Source organism: Hyperolius riggenbachi, chromosome 11 (genome assembly GCF_040937935.1).
Source record: "Hyperolius riggenbachi isolate aHypRig1 chromosome 11, aHypRig1.pri, whole genome shotgun sequence".
In the NCBI taxonomy this organism is placed as follows: Eukaryota; Metazoa; Chordata; class Amphibia; order Anura; family Hyperoliidae; genus Hyperolius; species Hyperolius riggenbachi.
The window spans coordinates 15,389,964-15,396,671 of record NC_090656.1 but is presented as its reverse complement, the minus strand read 5'-3'; the positions used below and the strand labels follow the sequence as shown (position 1 = coordinate 15,396,671).

Here is a 6,708-nt window from a genome sequence, read left to right as displayed (position 1 = left end):
TTGATTCATGTTTGTGGCAGTAATGTGACAAAATGTGGAAAACTTCAAGGGGGCCGAATACTTTTGCAAACCACTGTATGTAATAAAAAAACAGTATTGTATATGTTGTACATGAAGACAGCATTCCTTGTATCGCTAAGGGCCTGTTTCCACTACATGCAGATTGGATGCAGAATGGATGCAGAATAACTGACTCCAATGAATGCCTATGAGCCTGTTTCTACTAAACGCGATTTTTCTGATGCAGATTTTCCCATAGGGATTCATTGGAGTCAGTTTTTCTGCATCCATTCTGCATCCAATCTGCATGTAGTGGAAACAGGCCCTAAAATGTTGTAACTCAAGTATTTTGGTAAGTAGAGGATTGTCTGAAGAAAGCCTTCGGATGGTCCAGAGGCTTCCTGTGTCCTCCTCAGTCCAGGCCAGGGCTGTGAAGTTGGAGTCGAAACAATTATGGGTACCTGGATTCGGATGTTTCATAAACTGAGGAGTCGGGAGTCGGATGATTTTTGTATCACATACACAGCCCTGGTAAGTATTAGACTAAGGAGTCAGAGTCGAGGAGTCGGAGCAATTTTGGGTACCTGGAGTCGGAGTTGGAGTGTTCATAAAATGAGGAGTCGGAGTTGGAGTGTTCATAAACTGAGGAGTCGGAGTTGGAGTTGGCTGATTTTTCTACCAAATCCACAGCCCTGCCTCAGTCCCACCGCCGCTGGCCAGGATGTTCCACTTGTTCTGTTGAGAGTGTCTAAAAATCTTGGTAAATCAAGGCCAGGAGTGAAATCCAGAGTACATCTTCCTGTAATCCATTTTGATCTGTCTTAAAGAGAACCTAAGTGGGGTTCTAACAACGAAATCCTCATACAGAGGCTGGGTCTGCCTATAGAGCCCAGCCTCTGTTGCTATTCAGATTCCCCCTAAGCCCCCCCTGCGCACTGCGAGACCCCATAAATTACAGCCGCGCTGCCGACACACAGCGTGTCAGAGCGGGCTGTGTTTACCTCCATAATGCCAGTCTCGCTGCTCCCCCGCCTCCTGCATCGCTCCGGTCCCCGCCCACGTCCCTTCCCTCCCCGCTGATTGGAGGGAAGCGACGTGGGCGGGGACCGGGGCGATGCAGGAGGCGGGGGGAGCACCGAGACTGACAGGAGGAGGTAAACACAGCCCGCACAGCGCGGCTGTGATTTATGGGGTCTCACAGAGCGCGGGCGGGGGGGGGGGGGGCTTAGGGGGAATCTGAATAGCGACAGAGGCTGGGCTCTATAGGCAGACCCAGCCTCTGTATGGGGATTTCGTTGTTAGAACCCCGCCTCGGGTTCTCTTTAAAGGATACCAGAGCTGAAACAAATAGGAGAAACGGATGAAGCAGGCATGTAAGGGGAGCTGTCCTGATGGTCCCCTGATCTCCTCTGTCCTCTGTTCCCCGTCTTTCTTACCTAAATGCCCTTTCGGCCGTCAGCTTCTTCCGGGTCACCGGAGTCGAGCATTAGTGCACAGGCGCTGGCCTGGCTGCACGCATGCTACACCAAGCGACCCTGCCGGGAGCACTCTGCGCATGCGCATAACGTAATCCTGATATCATGTGCAGAGTGCTCCCAGCCACAGTCATGCGCTGTAGGACACGCAGGGGGGCATTCAGGTAAGAAATATGGGGGACAGAGGAGAACGAGGGGAGTGGTGGGCATCAGGACAGCTCCCCTCACAGGCCGGCTCCCTCCGTTTTTTCTATTTTTTTTCGGTTCTGATATCCTTTAAAAATAAAACTTCTGAATTCATTGAACTCTTGCTGACCATGAGCTTTGTGTGGGTGTTTGCACTGAATGTTGAATACTGTCTGTATCAACACACAGGGCAGAGAGTTTCACAATTTCACTCTGTATAAACAAAAAGTTTTGATATCTCAGAATCCAGCATACCTAATCGCTGCACAGGTAAGATTTTCTATCTGCATTAATATCTTTGTTCTTTGACTTGCTGTAGCTAAAATATGCAGTTTTTTTTTTTGGGGGGGGGGGTTGCAATTACATAGGGTAACGGCAGCTAGGATCGATCACAGCTAATGGTAATCATACTGTGCTGATGTCAGCAAGTAACTTTAATAACGTTTACAACAGTAAAATTGTTGAATATTGCCTAAAGGGATACGTAACTAAAAGAGAAGGCCAGTTACTTACCTGGGGCTTCTTCCAGCCCCCTGAAGTCCTCTTAGTGCCTTGCCATCATTTTGCAATGCTCAGATCTCCCAGTGTCCCCCTCTGTAAGTCATTTTTGAGAACATTTGATTTTTAAAATTCAAAGTAAAAACTGTTTTTTAAACTCAGTAAAATGCCATTTTTTCCTGTGGTACACTTTCCAGGGAACCCCTAGTGACACTAAGGACCCCAGTTTAACTTACCTGGAGCTTCCTGCAGCCCCCTGTTGTTGTCCTGGTCTCTTGCCATCTTAACCACTTTTTCCACAGCTCAGTATATCTACGTCATCTGTGGCACCCTCCAAGTCACCATGACATAGATGTACTGACGTTTGGAGCCCTGCTGTGCACGATCGGGTGCGCTTCAGAGCTCACCCTCGGCACTTTGAGCTGCATTACTAATTGGTAAAAGGGAACATGTTCCCTTGTAGCCAATTAGTCCACCCCACTCCCATTAACGATCGCAGCAGTAATCAACTGCAGTGATCCTTCATCTGTCCCCATCCGTGCAGAAATCATTAAAGGGGTTCTTCCGCGAAATAGGAAAAAAATAAAAAGTGGTTTATTTATAAACTATTAAAAATCCTCTTCAAATAGTGCGAAAAGTGTTTTTTAAAAATGAATAGTTTCATCAAAGTAACACCTAATGTAATCAGTGACAGATGTCGGCCAGGGAGGCTAATCCATTTGTTAGGGGTTTTTTTTTTGTACTATAATATCACAAACATAACTGCTGCGTACCTAGTTGACAGTTCTGTAGTCCGTTGCTGTCAGGAATGGCTCTTACAATTAGAATAACGGCTGTTATCTCCCGGAGCTCTGCGCAGTTATTTATTTTAGTTTCACGGAGGGAGAGAGAGGACCCCGGAGCAATGAATCAGGCAGAGGGAGATCAGCTGATCAGTGAGAACGTAGGGTGTCTATGCAGAATCCTCTAGCGAGTGATCTCTTTGTCGCTGCAAGATTTATTGGTTTGTGTTGAGTTCTCCAGGCAGCTAAAAGTTAATAAGAAAACACAAACCCATAAATCTTGCAGCGACAAAGAGATCACTCGCTTTCAGGAGATAAAGAGGATTCTGCATACACGCCGTAGTCTGGTTGCCGGGCAATGACGTCAACAAATTACGTTCTCACTGATCAGCTGCTCTCCCTCTGCCTGATTCATTGCTCCGGGGTCCTCTCTCTCCCTCCCTGAAACTAAAATAAATAACTGCGCAGAGCTCCGGGAGATAACAGCCGTTATTCTAATTGTAAGAGCCATTCCTGACAGCAACGGACTACAGAACTGTCAACTAGGTACGCAGCAGTTATGTTTGTGATATTATAGTACAAAAAAAAAACCCCTAACAAATGGATTAGCCTCCCTGGCCGACATCTGTCACTGATTACATTACGTGTTACTTTGATGAAACTATTCATTTTTTAAAAACACTTTTCGCACTATTTGAAGAGGATTTTTAATAGTTTATAAATAAACCACTTTTTATTTTTTTTCTATTTCGCGGAAGAACCCCTTTAAAAAAAAAACCTCCATCAAGCAGCCTCCCTCATTTTACCTCGTTCCTGCGACTATCCTAAAGCCCGAGCCTCCGTTCCCCGCTCTGCAGTCAGCCGCGTATTGCTGACTACCCAGGTCCCAGCTTGATGACTTCATCAAGCCTGGACCCGGGTAACCGGCATTACGGTTACGGTTAGCGGTCCCTGTCTGATGTATGCAGCGGATTCCGGGAGAAATTGATAGGAAGGGAGACAACCATCAGCCCAGCATAGGCAGCGGGGGAGAGCCCGCCATAAAAACTCTATGTGCACATAATGCCAAGGACCATGTGAGTGGCTTTTTATAATAAAGTTTTATATTTGTATACTGTATCACGCTATGAGAAGCTATTTCTTTGAGGTAATCTGTTAATGAGGAGGAAGGGAAGATATGTAACATCTGAAGGGGATCACCTGTGCCAGGACCCTGAAGCACCAAGGCTCCTGGATTCATGCTTTCTCTGACCAGTCTAACGGTGGTCAGAGACGTCTGGTGAGTGTGTCTTTTATAAGGGTGTATCTAGTGGTAGACCTGAAGAGATTACCGTTGACAGCAAGATACAGGCGGCTGAATATTTGTATGCAATTTATGGACTGATGTGTTCAGGGCCGGATTATTGACCAGGCAACAAAAGCAGTCGCTTGGGGCCCCCATTCAGAGTCAAAGGGGCCCCATCAGCACATAAACCAGCCCTCGCCATCCTGTCAGCGGTGGCTGGAAGGTATAATGGTTAAAGGGACTCTGAGCAGTGCAGTAACTATGGAAAGATGCATATCATTTTAAAGCTCTCTTTCTCCTCTTTCCAATGATATATAAACCGCCACCCTATGCCTTTTACTTTTCGCTATTTTTGTGATCGAAATCACGGCCACGGCAATTTCGATCGCGAAAATAGCGAAAACTAAAAGCTGTAGGGTGGCAGTTTATCTATCATTGTAAAGAGGAGAAAGAGAGCTTCAAAATGATATTCATCTTTCCATAGTTACATTGTATTACGCAGGACGACTTTTCTCCAAAGTCGGCAGCTTGATTCAGCACAATGCAATGAAATATAAGGAACCCAGGGGGATATAATTAGAAACATCATGCTGGTAGGTGTGAGGATGTAATTAATTAGTTGTGGGTATGCTTAAAGGCATACCCACAGGCACTGCTCGGAGTCCCTTTAAGGGCTCTGCCTCTGACACAGGAGACCAGGGTTCGAATCTCGGCTCTGCCTGTTCAGTAAGCCAGCACCTATTCCGTAGGAGACCTTAGGCTAGTCTCTCTAACACTGCTACTGCCTATAGGGCGCGTCCTAGTGGCTGCAGCTCTGGCGATTTGAGTCTGCCAGGAGAAAAGCGCGATATGTTATTTGTCTTGTCTTGTCAAATGATGCCGTGCGCTGCTGATTGTCTTCAGAGCCAGGCTCTCCTCCTAGGTCCCCTCCTGCTACTGTGCGCTCTGCCGCTGCCCACTCCTCCTCCCTTCCCACAGAGAACCACAGCTGCAGCAAGAATGATAGCAGCAGATGGCAAATGCTCACTCACCTATCCATGATCCAAGCGATAGAGATCCCATCATCTGAAACCCATCTGTCTCTTCTACAGTGCAGCCGCTCGCTCTGAACTTCTTGATTCTCAGATCAGACAGGAAGTAGGAAGTAGTAATAGTAGTAGTAACAGAGCGGCAGCACTCTAGAGGAGACAGATGGGCTCCGGATGACGGGACCTCAATTGCTTGGATCACAATAGGTGAATGTGAGTCATCTGGTGCTGTCATTCTCCTCCGCTGAGGCTGCCTTCTCTGATGGACTATCGTATTCACTGGGATGGAGGCTGCATGGTGGCTGTCTAGTTTTGGAGGAAATCGGTTGTTCGGTGGTGGGGGTGGTTATGTAAATCTGTCTGGGGAACGGCTTCCGGTTTGGCGGTGTCCAGAGCTTTCTGCTATTGCCAGGCTGGAGATGCAGGGGGAAAGTGCTGCTGCTGTGATATCTGGCGCCCTCTTCACAGGGGTGCCCCAGCCCCTGAGTGCAAATGTCCCAGCCATTCATCTCTCACTCTGCATTTTGCCGCTGCTATTCCCTGCATTGTGCACCCACAGAGGAAAGCGGGCTGTTGCCCATAGCAACCAGTAGCTCGGCTGCCCCGGTTTGTGCGGCATGTTGCTGTGCAGCTCTATCTTCTGATTCTATTACGACATGATGGGGGGCATCCATCTGAAAATGGCGCCTGTGAATAATGGCGCACGGTGTTGCCGCTAATCCGTTTGCCGCTTATCGCTATTTAACGTTAAGCCTTATTGTTATTTAGCGTTAAAGCCTTATTGTTATTTAGCGTTAACACACAGAACCCTCTCTGTACCTATCCCTAACCCCTAAACCCCCCCCCCCCGGTGGTGCCTAACCCTAACCACCCCCCTGGTGGTGCCTAACCCTAAGACCCCCCCTGGGGGTTTCCTAACCCTAAGACCCCCTGGTGGTGTATATTGTACTGAAACTATACCTAACCCTACTCTCACACAGAACCCTCCCTGTACCTATCCCTAACCCCTAGACCCCCTGGTGGTGCCTAAGCCTAAGACCCCCCAGTGGTGCCTAACCCTAAGACCCCCCCAGTGGTGCCTAACCCTAAGACCCCCCTGGTGGTGCCTAACCCTAACCACCCCCTGGTGGTGCCTAACCCTAACCACCCCCTGGTGGTGCCTAACCCTAAGACCCCCCCTGGTGGTGCCTAACACTAAGACCCCCCTGGTGGTTCCTAACCCTAAGACCCCCTGTTGGTGCCTAACCCTAAGACCCCCCCTGGTGGTGCCTAACACTAAGACCCCCCCTGGTGGTTCCTAACCCTAAGACCTCCCTGGTGGTGCCTAACCCTAACCTTGACAGTGTTACATTAAATCCATTCACCGTTTTAAAGTTAAATAACATCTGCAGTTTGGCTTATGTAGGGCGCTATTGATAAATAACGTTAGTGTGTGCCACTATTGATAAATAACG

The 6,708-nt window shown here is 48.1% G+C and overlaps 1 protein-coding gene across 1 annotated transcript in view; it reads left to right on the top strand.

Moving 5' to 3' along the window:
• The first annotated feature begins 3,709 nt into the window (after positions 1-3,709).
• Positions 3,710-6,708, top strand: part of LOC137539198 (polycystin-1-like protein 2) — a 232,689-nt gene continuing 229,690 nt past the window's right edge. The window contains exon 1 of the mRNA XM_068261716.1: positions 3,710-4,220. The gene's annotated coding sequence lies outside the window, so the exon portion shown is untranslated. The remainder of the gene's footprint in view (positions 4,221-6,708) is intronic.